Source organism: Anolis sagrei, chromosome 9 (genome assembly GCF_037176765.1).
Source record: "Anolis sagrei isolate rAnoSag1 chromosome 9, rAnoSag1.mat, whole genome shotgun sequence".
NCBI lineage: Eukaryota > Metazoa > Chordata > Lepidosauria > Squamata > Dactyloidae > Anolis > Anolis sagrei.
The window spans coordinates 9,599,855-9,614,435 of NC_090029.1; the positions used below are offsets into that span (position 1 = coordinate 9,599,855).

Consider the following 14,581-nt stretch of genomic DNA (forward strand, 5'->3'; position numbering starts at 1 on the left):
TCCCATCATAAGCAGTTACTGATATACAATTAAAAAGAACCCTACCAAGGAGGTATCCAACTGGTTTAGAGTCCTCCAAATGAGAGTCCACAAATGCTTCCCACAAGGAAACTCTTACTAATGTTTACTTTGATTTTTTCTTGTACTTTGATTATGGCTCAAGATGGTATGGAGATGAAGACAAAGCATTCTTCTGCAGATCTTGGAGCTCTTATAGCAGCATTTGATCTTTGTTTATTTATTTACTAGCTTGGGGACCCGGCGCTGCCCAGGTTATTAGAGAAAGGCATTGTTTGTCTGAGCGCTAAGTTTAGTCTAGATCCAGTGTCAGCTAGATTTAGGGGGTACAGGTGAATTATAACTCCAATATGCAAGTCCCATCATCCGTGGTCAATCCTCCTCCAAACCAGAATAGAGTGGGACATGGTGTGTGCCAAGTTTGGTCTTTATTGGTCATTGGATAACGGTCACAGTGCTCTCAAGAAGTGAGTAAAGGTACTCCAGGTCCCATCATCCGTTGTCCATCCTCCCCCAAATGGTACCAGGATGTAGAGTGGATCATGGAGGCTCTGTGTGCCAAGTTTGGTCTTTATTGGTCATTGGGTGAGGGTCACAGTGCTCTCAAGATGTGAGTGAAGGTACTGCAAGTCCCATCATCTGTGGTCCATGTTATCTATACAGAGACTGGCACAGCATAGCACAGGGCATACCTTCTTACTTCTAAAAGTAAGGGGTGTGCTGTCGCACCTGGGGCTATAGGTCTTAGTGAAAGATACATGGACGTGATATCTCTCCCCAGGGGATTGCTTCTTGCCCTCCTTTAGGAAACTGGAACTCCCAAGGACCAAAACACTGTGGATAACTCAAAATAGGTTTTATTGTTCACAAAGAGTTATCACTTTAAGGCAATAAGTTGTAAGTTTCAAAAGGGTAAAGGAAAATATACATTACAGTCTCTGGTTGTCTTGGGCCCAAGGAGATTTGCAGCTGAGAAGCTTTTCCAGGTCCCTCTTTCTCAATGGCTGTGAATGCCGGAGCAATCCACAACCCCAGTCCAGATGGCCTATGTTTGAAGACTCAGGGTCTTCCTCTGGTGCCAAAAGAACTGGTCTGAAGGCACTTGAGACTTCCCAACGTCGTCCAGGTTGATCTGAACATGAAGCATAAGTCTCAAGGGTAAGAACCTCAGAATTGGTGCTGAGAGGTAATTTAATCAGGGGCTTTTAGAGCCAAGTCTCTTACTCACATCCATGTGGTAGAAAATCTGATGGTGGAATAAAAAAGGGAAGCACTCCCCTCCTCCAAAGAGAGGTGGAGCCAAACAATTGAGCTGAAAAGGCAATTCAACTGGTGCAAACAACACTGATTGACAACTATAAATAACCAATCAATCCAACTATACATAAGCAGGGTAAAAAGGCAGGATTAAGCATGATAGTAAAGGTAAAGGTAGTCCCCTGACATTAAGTCCAGTCATGTCTGACTCTGGGGTGTGGTGCTCATCTCCATTTCTAAGCCAAAGAGCCAGCATTGTCCGTAGACACCTCCAAGGTCATGTGGCCGGCATGACTGCATGGAGCGCCGTTAAGCATGATACAACAGTTTAAATCTTACAACTAACAGTTCTACACATAGGTGACGCCACTCGTGCCATCACAAGAGGCCTCCCTCCCTCCCTCCTGACAGGTCAAAAGTAGGCCCATGATGGATGTAATTTCTTTAGAAAAAATACTGAGATATGCCCCTTGCATGTTGGAAAATATAATTTGGTATTTCTATGATGCTAAAGCAATGTAGTGATGATGTTAATGCATGTAGAAGCATGTTTCTTTGTTTGCCTGTATTTGAAGATGTAGAAAAGGGAAAGTCAATGCCTTTATCCTCACTCTGGTTCACTTTTGGATGAGATTCCATACCAGAGTCTCAGCTGAAAATAAATGTACTTTTCCGCCTCCAAACAAAGGATCACTCTTGGTATTATCTCTCCTATCTGCTGCTACAGTTTGACACCACTTCAATCATCATGACTCTATGCAATGGAATACTGGGAGTTGTAGTTTGGTGAGGCACTAGCACTCTTTGGTAGAGAAGGCTAAAGACTATGTAAAACCGCAAGTCCCATGAATGCATAGTAGGGCTGGGCGGTTTCGTTCGTTAATTTCATAATTCGTTAATAATTCGTTATTTTTTGGGTAAACGAAGCGATAACAAACCATCCAGGAGCAACTAAAAAATGAAACGAATTTTTAAAGCTATTTCGTAATTGTTTCGTTATTGTTTCGTTATTATTTCCGTATGTCTGGTGCAAGTTTTATAGTTGTTTCCCTCCCCTCTCCCTGGTTGCAAGCGGTCGGTCGGCATTTACCCCACTTCCGGGTCCCTGGCCTCTGCTTAAGTGGATCAAATTCTCCTCTCCTCCTGTCGTCACCTCACCTCGTTCCTCACTCTGGCCTGCGTGCATTGGGCAAAGAGACACAGCACTGCAGCACTCAGAGACCTGCCTGTTGCCTGCCTAACCTCTTTCCTTCTCCAGGTTAAAACTATTCTATTAATTATATTTATTATTATTATTATTATTATTATTATTATTATTATTATTGAGAAGAAGCATTGTCAATGTCAAACCAGAATAGAGATCTCACCCACCCTCCTCTCTCTCTCCTTCCCCCCCTTTCCTTCTCCAGGTTAAAACTATTATATTAATTATATTTATTATTATTATTATTATTATTATTATTGAGAAGAAGCATTGTCAATGTCAAACCAGAATAGAGATCTCACCCACCCTCCTCTCTCTCTCCTTCCCCCCCTTTCCTTCTCCAGGTTAAAACTATTATATTAATTATATTTATTATTATTATTATTATTATTATTATTGAGAAGAAGCATTGTCAATGTCAAACCAGAATAGAGATCTCACCCACCCTCCTCTCTCTCTCCTTCCCCCCCTTTCCTTCTCCAGGTTAAAACTATTATATTAATTATATTTATTATTATTATTATTATTATTATTATTATTATTATTATTAAGAATGGATGGCCATCTTTCAGTACTGCTTGCTTTCACTGTCCCATACATTCACGAAGGCAGAAAGTGGTTTGTTTCACCTCTCCTCTCTCTCTCTTTCCCCCCTCTTTCCTTCTCCGAGGTTATTTAAAACTATTATTTTCACGTCGGCAACCGCGGCCGCCATTTTAACGAATTGATTCGTTAATATTAACGAAATTTTGTAAATACCGAACTTTTTTAAGGGAAAATTTTGTAATTATTTTAAATATCGAAACAAAAAAACCCCCCAAATACAAATCGATTTTAGAAACAAATTTTTCCGTTGTTACCCAGGCCTGATGGCCGAAAGCGAGGAGGAGCTGAGGAGCCTTCTAATCAAGGTGAAAGAAGAAAGCGCAAAAGCCGGGTTGCAGCTAAACGTCAAAAAAACCAAGATTATGGCAACAAGAATGATTGACAACTGGAAAATAGAGGGAGAAACCGTGGAGGCCGTGACAGACTTTGTATTTCTAGGTGCAAAGCTTACTGCAGATGCAGACTGTAGCCAGGAAATCAGAAGACGCTTCCTTCTTGGGAGGAGAGCAATGTCCAGTCTCGATAAAATAGTGAAGAGTAGAGACATCAGACTGGCAACAAAGATCCATTGCCTAGTCCAAGCCATGGTCTTCCCTGTAGTCACCTACGGATGTGAGAGCTGGACCTTAGGGAAGGCTGAGCGAAGGAAGATCGATGCTTTTGAGCTGTGGTGTTGGAGGAAAGTGCTGAGAGTGCCTTGGACTGCGAGAAGATCCAACCAGTCCATCCTCCAGGAAATAAAGCCTGACTGCTCACTTGAGGGAAAGATACTAGAGACAAAGTTGAAGTACTTTGGCCACATCATGAGGAGACAGGAAAGCCTAGAGAAGACAATTATGCTGGGGAAAGTGGAAGGCAAAAGGAAGAGGGGCCGACCAAGGGCAAGATGGATGGATGGCATCCTTGAAGTGACTGGACTGACCTTGAGGGAGCTGGGGGTGGTAACGGCCGACAGGGAGCTCTGGCGTAGGCTGGTCCATGAGGTCACGAAGAGTCGGAGACGACTGAACGAATGAACAACAACACCCAGGCCTAATGCATAGCATTGAGTGGGGCCAACCTCAATTAACTGCAGTATTGATGCACCCTGAGACTGCCATCCCTTTAGCTTAAAATAAATACGCGCTTTAAAAATAATCCCTAAAAGCTTGGTTTGCCAGAGTGGCTTTTCTCACCATCACACCTTTTTTTTCCCTTCTTCTTCTCCTCCAAATGTCGGAAGAAACACTCTTCTCTCTACTTCAGAGCGATTCTTTCGTGCTGCTCACACTTTCCCCGTCCTCCTCCTCTTCCTCCAGAAAACAGAAGCAGTTGGCAATAATGCCATATTGTGGATGACTAATAGGCTGCCTTTTTCATACAGAGAACCGAGAACATTGCCTTTTGGAAAAAGAAAAGAAAAGAAACAACCCTAAATACACTCAGATTTATATGGGGAATAAAGAAGTGTCGCTATTAAGGACAAAAGCAATGGTGTCTGTGTGTCTCTTTTTGCTTTCCGTTTAGTACACCCAGTTTTTTTCCATCCAAAAAGGCATTTTAAAAAATATATTGAACAATGAAGTCAGAGGTGGGGGTTTTCCTGCTCTCGTGGTCTGTCTGTTGCAGAGTGAAGATATTGAACAGAGTATTAACTAAACCAGCAGTGTATTGTCGAAGGATTTCATGGCTGGAATCACTGGCTTGTTGATGGTTTTTCAGGCTATACTTACTTACTTAGGCGATCCCTCGTAGTCTGAGGATGATGGTCCTCCAAGTGTAGTGTCCTCGTGATGGGTCCGTAAGGTGACTGTGGAGCCCGATTCTTGACTGGCATGTTCTCCCGCAGTGAGGGCATCGGTTTCCAGAAGGAAGGCAGTGTAATTTCTGCAGTGGTGTAGAGCACAGACAACCCGTGAAAATGTGGCATGTCTCATTAAGAGCCACATCTACTGTTTTAATGTGTTGAGATGTGTTCCACACTGGGCTTGCGTACTCAGCAATAGAGGAGCAAAGCACAAGGACAGATGTCTTCACTGTGTCTGGTTGTGATCCCCAGGTTGTGCCAGTCAGTGGCTGACTGTCTGTCTATGCCTGATATATATATACTAGGGCTGGGTGGTTTCGTTCGTTAATTTCGTAATTCGTTATTAATTCGTTATTTTTTTTTATAACGATGTGATATTGAACCATTCAGGAGCAACTAAAAATCGAAACGAATTTTTAAAATTTATTTCGTAATTGTTTCGTAATTGTTTCGTTATTATTTCGTTATTATTTCCGTATGTCTGGTGCAAGTTTTATAGTTGTTGTTTGTTTTATCAGTGATAAAAAAATAAATTATCACACCAACAGTCAACAACAGAGGGAGAGGGAAGCTTCAGAAGTTCCCCCTGTCCCATCTGGAGGGTTTTTTAGTGTATTGCGCAATTGCGTCCGCCATTAACGAATCAATTCGTTATTGTTTCGTAATTTCCGAAATTTCGTAAATATCGAACTTTTTTTAAAGGAAAATTTCAGAATTCTTTTAAAAAACGAAACGCAAAAACTCCCTAAAAACGAATCAAGTTTAGAAACAAATTTTCCCGTGTTTACCCAGCCCTAATATATACATCTATCTTCTATATACCTAAGTATGTGGTTGGGGTGCCCACTTGCACAGACAGGCTTCCGCTTCCACTAACAGCTTTAACCCACAGTTATTTGATTGTAGGTGAACTATAAATCCCAGCAACTACAACTCCCAAATGACAAAATCAATCCCCCCTGGAACTCCACCAGTATTCAGATTTGGGTATATCGGATATTTGGGCCAAATTTGGTCCAGTGAATGAAAATACATCCTGCATATCAGATATTTACATTAAGATTCATAACAGAAGTAAAATTACAGTTATGAAGTAGCAACAAAAATAATGTTATGGTTGGGGGTCACCACAATATGAGGAACTCTATTAAGGGATCGTGGCATTAGGAAGGTTGAGAACCACTGGTATATAGGATAACTCCATAATCCAAGAATTTTAAACCTTTCAGATGGAGAAAGAAGAGAAGCTGGCTTGAAAGCCTGGCTGTATTTGTCTCTCAGTAGTTTTTTGAAATGGTATCTTTTGTTCTTCTGCAGGTTTCTCATCTATACAGAAGGTCCTGGACAACTTTTGGTTCCTGGTAAGTGCATTGAAAAATTCTTTCATTGTGTTGAATTGTGTTCTGAACATCACTGTGGGCTTTGAAAAGCACAATGAGCTCTCCACATTTGCTGAGGTTAGGGGTACAGGACCCCTATCAAAAGACATGAAAGATTACTCTTTTGTTACATCTCTATAGGAATTTCTGGGCCTTCCTACATGACTTTATGGTCACCTTTCATAGGAAACCCAAAGAATCATAGAATCCTAGTGTTGGAAGGGACCTCATGGGCCATCCTGTCCAACCCCATTCTGCCAGGAGGCAGGAAAATCACATTTGAAGCACCCCCGACAGATGGCCATCCAGCCTCTGTTTCAAAGCCTCCAAAGAAGGAGCCTCCACCACACTCCAGGGCAGAGAATTCCACTGCTGAACAGCACTCACAGTCATGAAGTTCTTCTTAATGTTCAGATGGAATCTCCTTTCTTGTAGTTTGAAGCCATTGCTCCATTGCGTCTTAGTCTCCAGGGAAGCAGAAAACAAGCTTGCTCCCTCCTCCCTGTGACTTCCTCTCACATATTTATACATGGCCATCATGTCTCCTCTCAGCCTTCTCTTCTTCAGGCTAAACATGCCCAGCTCCTTAAGCCGCTCCTCACAGGGCTTGTTCTCCAGACCCTTGATCATATGGGTCGCCCTCCTCTGGACACATTCCAGCTTGTCAATATCTCCCTTCAATTGTGATGCCCAGAATTGGACACAATATTCCAGGTGTGGTCTAACCAAGGCAGAATAGAGCATGGGGAGCATGGCTTCCCTGGATCTAGACACATGACTCCGATTGATGTAGGCCAAAATCCCATTGGCTTTTTTGCCACTACATGACATTGTTGGCTCATGTTTTCCTCCCACCTTTGGTTGGAAACCTCTCGGTCCTCCCACATGACCAAACTGGAGGATGTAGAGAGAACATATTTAATCCAATCCACGAATAATCAAATCCGCAAACGTCAAAACCGCAAATGTGGAGAGAGGACAGGAAAAAAAAATATTGCTACTGTATGGAGGCTCTAATCGAGGTCTATAAAACTAGAGAGCCAGCAAGTAATCTATGGTCCACTTTCCAAACATTGTTTTGATGGGTTGTTGTAGGTTTTCCCGGGCTATATGGCCATGTTCTAGAGGCATTTTCTCCTGACATTTTGCCTGCATCTATGGCAAGCATCCTCAGAGGTAGTGAGGTCTGTTGGAAGCAGGAAAAAAGGGTTTATATATCTGTGGAATGACTAGGGTGGAACAAAGGACTTTTGTCTGCTGGAGCTAGGTGTGAATGTTTCAACTGACAATCTTGATTAGCATTTAATGGCTTGGAAGTGCCTGGGGGGAATCTTTTGTTGGGAGTGATTTGATGTGCCTGATTGTTTACTCTCTGTTGTTTTGCTGTTGTAATTTTTGAGTTTTTTAATACTGGTAGCCAGATTTTGTTCATTTTCGTGGTTTTTTCCTTTCTGTTGAAATTGTCCACATGCTTGTGGATTTCAATGGCTTCTCTGTGTAGTCTGACATGGTGGTTGTTGGAGTGGTCCAGCATTTCTGTGTTCTCAAACAATATGCTGTGTCCAGGTTGGTTCATCAGATGCTCTGCTATGGCTGACTTCTCTGGCTGAAGTAGTCTGCAATGCCTTTCATGTTCCTTGCTTCGTGTTTGGGCAATGCTGCGTTTGGTTTGGTAAGCCTTCGACAATACATTGTTTTGATGTGTGTAGCAGAGTTTTGTGTCATAACTGTTACTTATGCTTGACTATGGTCAGCAAATGCTAAAGGCAAACTTTTTATTGTGATATATTGTTGTAGGGAAGTGTTTCTCAACCTGGGGTGCAGGACCCCTGGGGAGGGTCACGAGGGGGTTTCAGAGGAGCCATCAAAATCCATCAGAAAACAGATATTTCTGGTGGTCTTGAAGTCAAACATGACCCCCCCCCCACCCAAAATAAAAGATAGTAACTTATAGTTTTGCTAAGGACAAGGACACCAGACTGGATAATAAGGGTTAAGCCTTGGTCAATTTGCCAAGACACTAACAACAACAAAGACCCTTCCCATGTTGAATAGTGTGTACCATGTTGAATCAAGGTTTTATGCCCTAGGTTTCATATATAGCAGAAGGTTGCACATTTATTACTGAGAAACCACCTCCCTTTACACTGATGTGCTCTCTTGAACTTCTATGGGACTCTGGTGGGAGGGATAAGTGGGTATGTATTCTATAACATGATTTCTATATTTCTATATTCCTCCCTGTGTATCTTGACTTTTTCCTGACCCTTTTGCCCAACTTCCCTTTATTGAAAAATGTATAAAAATACAAGGCAGCCACCCCTGCGTGACCCTGGAAAGAAGGAAATCTCCAGTTGAAAAAGACCCTTATCAAAAGTCACTATTTGCATGGACCGTGCAAAGGACCATGACCTCTGGGCTCGGAGTTGGTCCCCCAGAGGAAGCGGTCATTTGGCAATTATGATCATATCTCAATAGGATGGAGGAGGCCTTTGGAAAGCCGCACCTCATCCTAATCTGTCACCCATTCAACTTTTCTTTCACTAAAGACTTCAGCCAAAGTTCCCCATTGTTCCCATATCTCCGCACTGGAAAAATCCAAATCTTGGCAGGATCGCCAAACATCAATGTTTATTGTAGCCACTCGCTGACAATAAGAATGGCTGGCTCGCAGGCCCCAGGACTTGCTGGCTGCATGGACATTTCCTACCCCCATAATCCTCTCAAGAATCCATTGTTTCCCTCTTGTCCCACCTCCCTTTCTCCTGATTTGTCAGGACGCCGAGGCGGCAGAAGCCCAGTGATTGGCCCAGGTGCTTAGGAGGAGGCCAAGCCTCCTTCCAGCTGTAGAACTCCAGCCAATCATCGTCGAGCCGGCAGAAGGGCCGGGAATGAGAGATTCAAACCTGGCAACTCTGTTTCTGTATAAAAAAGGCTTTTATTTGTACACATGTTATGCTTATCTTGGCGAAATATTGCTGTTTTGCATCCTTTTCAGCTGAATCGCAATAAAATCATCTTAGTGGCGCTTCCTTCAACTTTGGTGAGATTTCTTTTGGGAACTTAGGAAAAACCTTCTAAATTGGGCTCCTCTTTGCTCACCATTGTAGCGAGCTCTCTTTGGTGGGTCCGCAGGGTCTCTCCTTTAGGGCCAGACCCTTTTAAATTCCTCCATGATTTCAGTCTTAGGAAGCCCTTTGGCAGAGAAAGCCGAAGATCTCCCCACCTGTCCTTCTCTTCCTTTTTGGAAACAGACAGCAAATCCTCCTACCAAAATCCGTCCTCCACTGTGATTGGGCAGACTTACAGCCAAGGGGAGGGCTGGGTCTGAGACTCCAAGGGGGGAGGGGAGAGCAGTCATGCTTGGTGCGTGGCAGCGTGATGCACATGCGCAGGTGAGGGAGAGTGCACAAGGATGTAGGAAGGCTTGTGCCAGAGTGGCCCTTCAAGGTATAGGGGTTCTGTGTGAGAAGTTTGGCCCAATTCTATCTTAGATTGGGTTCAGAATGCTCTTTGATTGTAGGTAAACTATAAATCCCAGTAACTACAAATGTTCATATTTGGGCACATTGAGTATTTGTGCCAAGTTTGGTCCAGATCTGTCATTTTTTGAGTCCACAGTGCTCTCTGGATGTAGGTGTACTACAAAACTCAAGCTCAATGCCCACCAAACCCTTCCACAATTTTCTGATGGTTATGGGAGTCCTGTGTGTCAAGTTTGGTTCAATTCCACAGTTGGTGGAGTTCCAAATGCTCTTTGATTATAGGTGAACTATAAATCCCAGCAACTACAACTCCTAAATGTCAAGGCCTATTTTCCCCAAACTCCACCAGTGTTCACATTTGGGCATATTGAGTATTTGTGCCAATTTTGGTCCAGATCTATCATCGTTTGAGTCCACAGTGCTCTCTGGATGTAAGTGAACTACAACTCCAAAACTCAAGGTCAATGCCCACCAAACCCTTCCACAATTTTCTGATGGTTATGGGAGTCCCGTGTGTCAAGTTTGGTTCAATTTCACAGTTGGTGGAGTTCCGAATGCTTATAGGTGAACTATAAATCCCAGCAACTACAAATCACAAATGAGAGAATCAATCCCCACCACCAACCCCACCAGTATTCAAATTTGGGCATATTGGGTATTTGTACCAAATTTGGTCCAGGGAATGAAAATACATCCTGCATATCAGATATTTACATTACAATTCATAACGGTAGCAAAATTACAGTTATGAAGTAGCAACGAAAATAATGTTATGGTTGGGGGTCACCACAACATGAGGAACTGTATTAAGGGGTTGTGGCATTAGGAAGGTTGTGAAACAATGTTGTGGGGTGTGCAGTCGTGCCTGGGGGATGGACGTGGCATCTTTCCCCCAGGGGATTGCTTCTTGCCTTCCTATAGGAAACTGGAACTCCCAAGAACCCAAAACGCTGTAAATAGCTCAAAATAAGTTTTATTTATCACAAAGTCATTTCTTTAAAGCAATGAGCTGGAAAACTTTAGAGGGGTAAAGGAAAACATACGTTACAGTCTCAATTAGTCCTGGGTCCAAGGGGTTTGAAGCTGAGAAGCCTCACCAAGTTTCCTCTTTCCTCGATGGCTGTGAATGCCATCGAGCAAACCACAACCCCAGTTCAGATGGCCTATGTTTTGAAGATTCAGGATCTTCCTTTGGTGCCAAAAGAACCAGCTTGAAGGCGCCTGGGTCTCCTCAATAACTGTCCAGGACGATCTGGACATAAAGCATGAATCCCAGGGGTAAAAACCTCAGAACTGGTGCTAAGAGGTAACTTAAATCAGGGTCATTTAGAGTCAGGTCTATTACTCACGTCCATCTGGTACGAACTCTGAAGGCAGAATGAAGAAGAAAAAGGAAGTTCTCCCCTCTTGCAGGAAGAGGTGGAGCCAAACAGTACTGATTGACAGCTACAAGCAACCAATCCATACAACTATACATAAGCAGGGTAAAAAGGTGCAGGATTAAGCATGATACATCAAGTTGTAAGTTTAAGTCTTACAACTAACAGTTCTATACATAGGTGGTGCCACTTGCGCCATCACATGGGGTGCATCTTAAGTGTAGGATGGATACAGTTGCGCTGTCATGGCTCCCTGCTAATACAGTCCTGGGGATTGTAGCTTGGTGAGACTATTTGGTCACTTTCGTGTTGAGTTGCATTTGGACCAAGTTGGAAATATCGGTGCAGAGATGATTTGATGACTCATCAAGAGGGAAAACAAGCCTCTGCAGTTTAGTTTGCTCATTTCACCGGCACAAGCAATTTACTCTTGTCACGGACCAGATAAGAGAGACAGCTGGGCCATTTTTTCCTCTTTCCTTTCTAGCAACTAATCTATTCAGTGACATTTATCTGCGATGTTTCTTCTCTCTGTTTAGTTGCCTTCCCTGTTGTAATGGTTATGAAAATGCATTTGCTATGTTCTACAGCCAACGTTGTTGCTTATTCTTTGGGCATTCACTGTTCCAGAAGATGCAGATGGGCATCTATTTCCATTTCCTATTACAAAGTAACTATGACAATAATAATAACTAGCTGTCCCCTGCCACGCGTTGCTGTGGCCCAGTCTGTGTATATGTGTTTTGTGTTTGTATATATTAGGGCTGGGCAAGCACGGAAAAATTTGTTTCTAAACTCGATTCGTTTTTAGGGGGTTTTTGCGTTTCATTTTTTAAAAGAATTCCGAATTTTTTCTTTAAAAAAGTTCGATATTTACGAAATTTCAGAAATTACGAAACAATTTCGAAACAATAACGAATCATAGAATCATAGAAACATAGAATCATAGAATCAAAGAGTTGGAAGAGACCTCATGGGCCATCCAGTCCAACCCCATTCTGCCAAGAAGCAGGAATATTGCATTCAAATCACCCCTGACAGATGGCCATCCAGCCTCTGTTTAAAAGCTTCCAAAGAAGGAGCCTCCACCACACTCCGGGGCAGAGAGTTCCACTGCTGAACGGCTCTCACAGTCAGGAAGTTCTTCCTCATGTTCAGATGGAATCTCCTCTCTTGTAGTTTGAAGCCATTGTTCCCTTGCGTCCTAGTCTCCAAGGAAGCAGAAAACAAGCTTGCTCCCTCCTCCTTCCTGTGGCTTCCTCTCACATATTTATACATGGCTATCATATCCCCTCTCAGGCTTCTCTTCTTCAGGCTAAACATGTCCAACTCCTTAAGCCGCTCCTCATAGGGCTTGTTCTCCAGACCTTTTATCATTTTAGTCGCTCTCCTCTGGACACAGCTTGTCAATATCTCTCTTGAATTGTGGTGCCCAGAACTGGACACAATATTCCAGATGTGGTCTAACCAAAACAGAATAGAGGGGTAGCATTACTTCCCTAGATCTTCCCTCGATTCGTTAATGGTGGACGAGATTGCGCAATACGCTAAAAAACCCTCCAGATGGGACAGGGGGAACTTCTGAAGCTTCCCTCTCCCTCTGTTGTTGACTGTTGGTGTGATAATTTATTTTTTATCACTGATAAAACAAACAACAACCATAAAACTTGCACCAGACATACGGAAATAATAACGAAATAATAACGAAACAATTTCGAAACAATTACGAAACAATTACGAAATAAATTTTAAAAATTCGTTTCATTTTTTAGTTGCTCCTGAATGGTTCAATATCGCTTCGTTATAAAAAAATGAATTAATAAGGAATTACGAAATTAACGAACGAAACCGCCCAGCCCTAGTATATATGTGTATGTATGTGTTTGCGTATATATTAGGCTAGGGTGATCCAAAAAAAAAAAAAAGGTTCAAAACTCGTTTCGGATGTAGAGGGTGCTGGTGATTCAATTTTGAAATTATTTCTGAAATTTTCTTGAAAAAAAGATCGGAAATATCACGAAATACGAATCGCTTTGTTTGCTTCATTAATGGGAGGTGCCCCTCCCTCCCTCCAGAACCATTAAAATCTCGCAGTTTCCCTTCCTTCCCTTGCGGTGAACAGAGGGACGAGGTGGGCGTGGCTAAGCACAGCTCTTCTTGAAGGCCACGCCCCCAGTGCTCCGCATGGCCTACTCTCGCGTAAAGCACCTGTCAAAGTGCTTTATGCGAGAGTAGGCTGCATGGTGCTGCTCCTCCCTTGGCAGGCTTACGCTGCCCATCGGGAAGAGCAGCACTGCATGGCCACATGACCTTGGAGGTGTCTACGGACAACGCCGGCTCTTCAACTTAGAAATGCAGGTGAGCACCACACCCCAGAGTCAGACACGACTGGACTTCATGTCAGAGGAAAACCTTTAACTAGGAAAATTGTGGGAGATCCAGGGTGGGAGAAAGAACTCTTGTCTGTTGGAGGTAGGTATGAATGTTTCCATTGGCCACCTTGATTACCACTTCATAGCTTGACAGTTTTTAGGGAGAATCCTTTGTTGAGAGGTGATTAGCTGGCCCTGATTGTTTCTTGTCTGGAGTTCCCCTGTGTTTGTGTGTTGTTCTTTATTTACAGTTATAATTTTAGAGTTTTTTTAAATACTGGTAGCCAGATTTTGTTGAGACTAGAAATAGGAAGATTTCCCATTCTCTGCTCCTGAAATTACTGCCTAAAGAGGGTGTTGGGGTTCAGCCTGAGTTTGAACTTGAACCTGGTTCTCTGTTTGTTCCTCCTGATGCTAATGAAAATATATTTACTGATGCTGATGAAAATGTACCTCTTGATGCCAATGCTCCTGAAATTAGTGAGGAGGAAACTTCTGTAGATTTGGAAAATGCCAATGCTCCTGAAATTAGTGAGGAAGAAACTTCTGTAGATTTGGAAAATGAAAGTACCAGTGTTCATGAGAATTTTTCAGAGGGAAGCCATGACCTTTCACTCCCTTCTGCATCTGGTAACTTTAATGAGAACAGAAGGGGCCAGATTTGGCAAGACAGAAGTAAATCACTCAGCTTGCGAAGGTCTTCCCGATTAAAAGAAATACAAACAACGGCTTCAAAGCAGAGAGGCGGTTCACGGAACCAATTCTTCGGCTTTAAGTGCCTTCCGCTGGGCTGACTTTCTCTGTTCAGGCATCATTTCAGATTGATGAAGACCTTGGCAGTTCTCCCGGTTTTCCTGGCCATTGTCTTGAAAGATTTCTAGGATATCAAATACATAGGGCTGGGCGGTTTCGTTCGTTAATTTCGTAATTCATTATTAATTCGTTATTTTTTTTTATAACGAAGCAATATTGAACCATTCAGGAGCAACTAAAAATCGAAACAAATTTTTCAATTCATTTCGTAATTGTTTCCAAATTGTTTCAAAATCGTTTTGAAATTGTTTTGTTATTATTTCCGCATGTCTGGTGCAAGTT

General features: G+C 42.7%; 1 protein-coding gene across 3 annotated transcripts in view; it reads left to right on the top strand.

Annotated features, from left to right (window-relative positions):
• Positions 1–14,581, top strand: part of LINGO1 (leucine rich repeat and Ig domain containing 1) — an 879,967-nt gene that overhangs the window by 278,241 nt on the left and 587,145 nt on the right. For all 3 annotated transcript variants that reach the window (XM_067471268.1, XM_067471266.1, XM_067471267.1), the window contains one exon: positions 6,189–6,232. The gene's annotated coding sequence lies outside the window, so the exon portion shown is untranslated. The remainder of the gene's footprint in view (positions 1–6,188; positions 6,233–14,581) is intronic.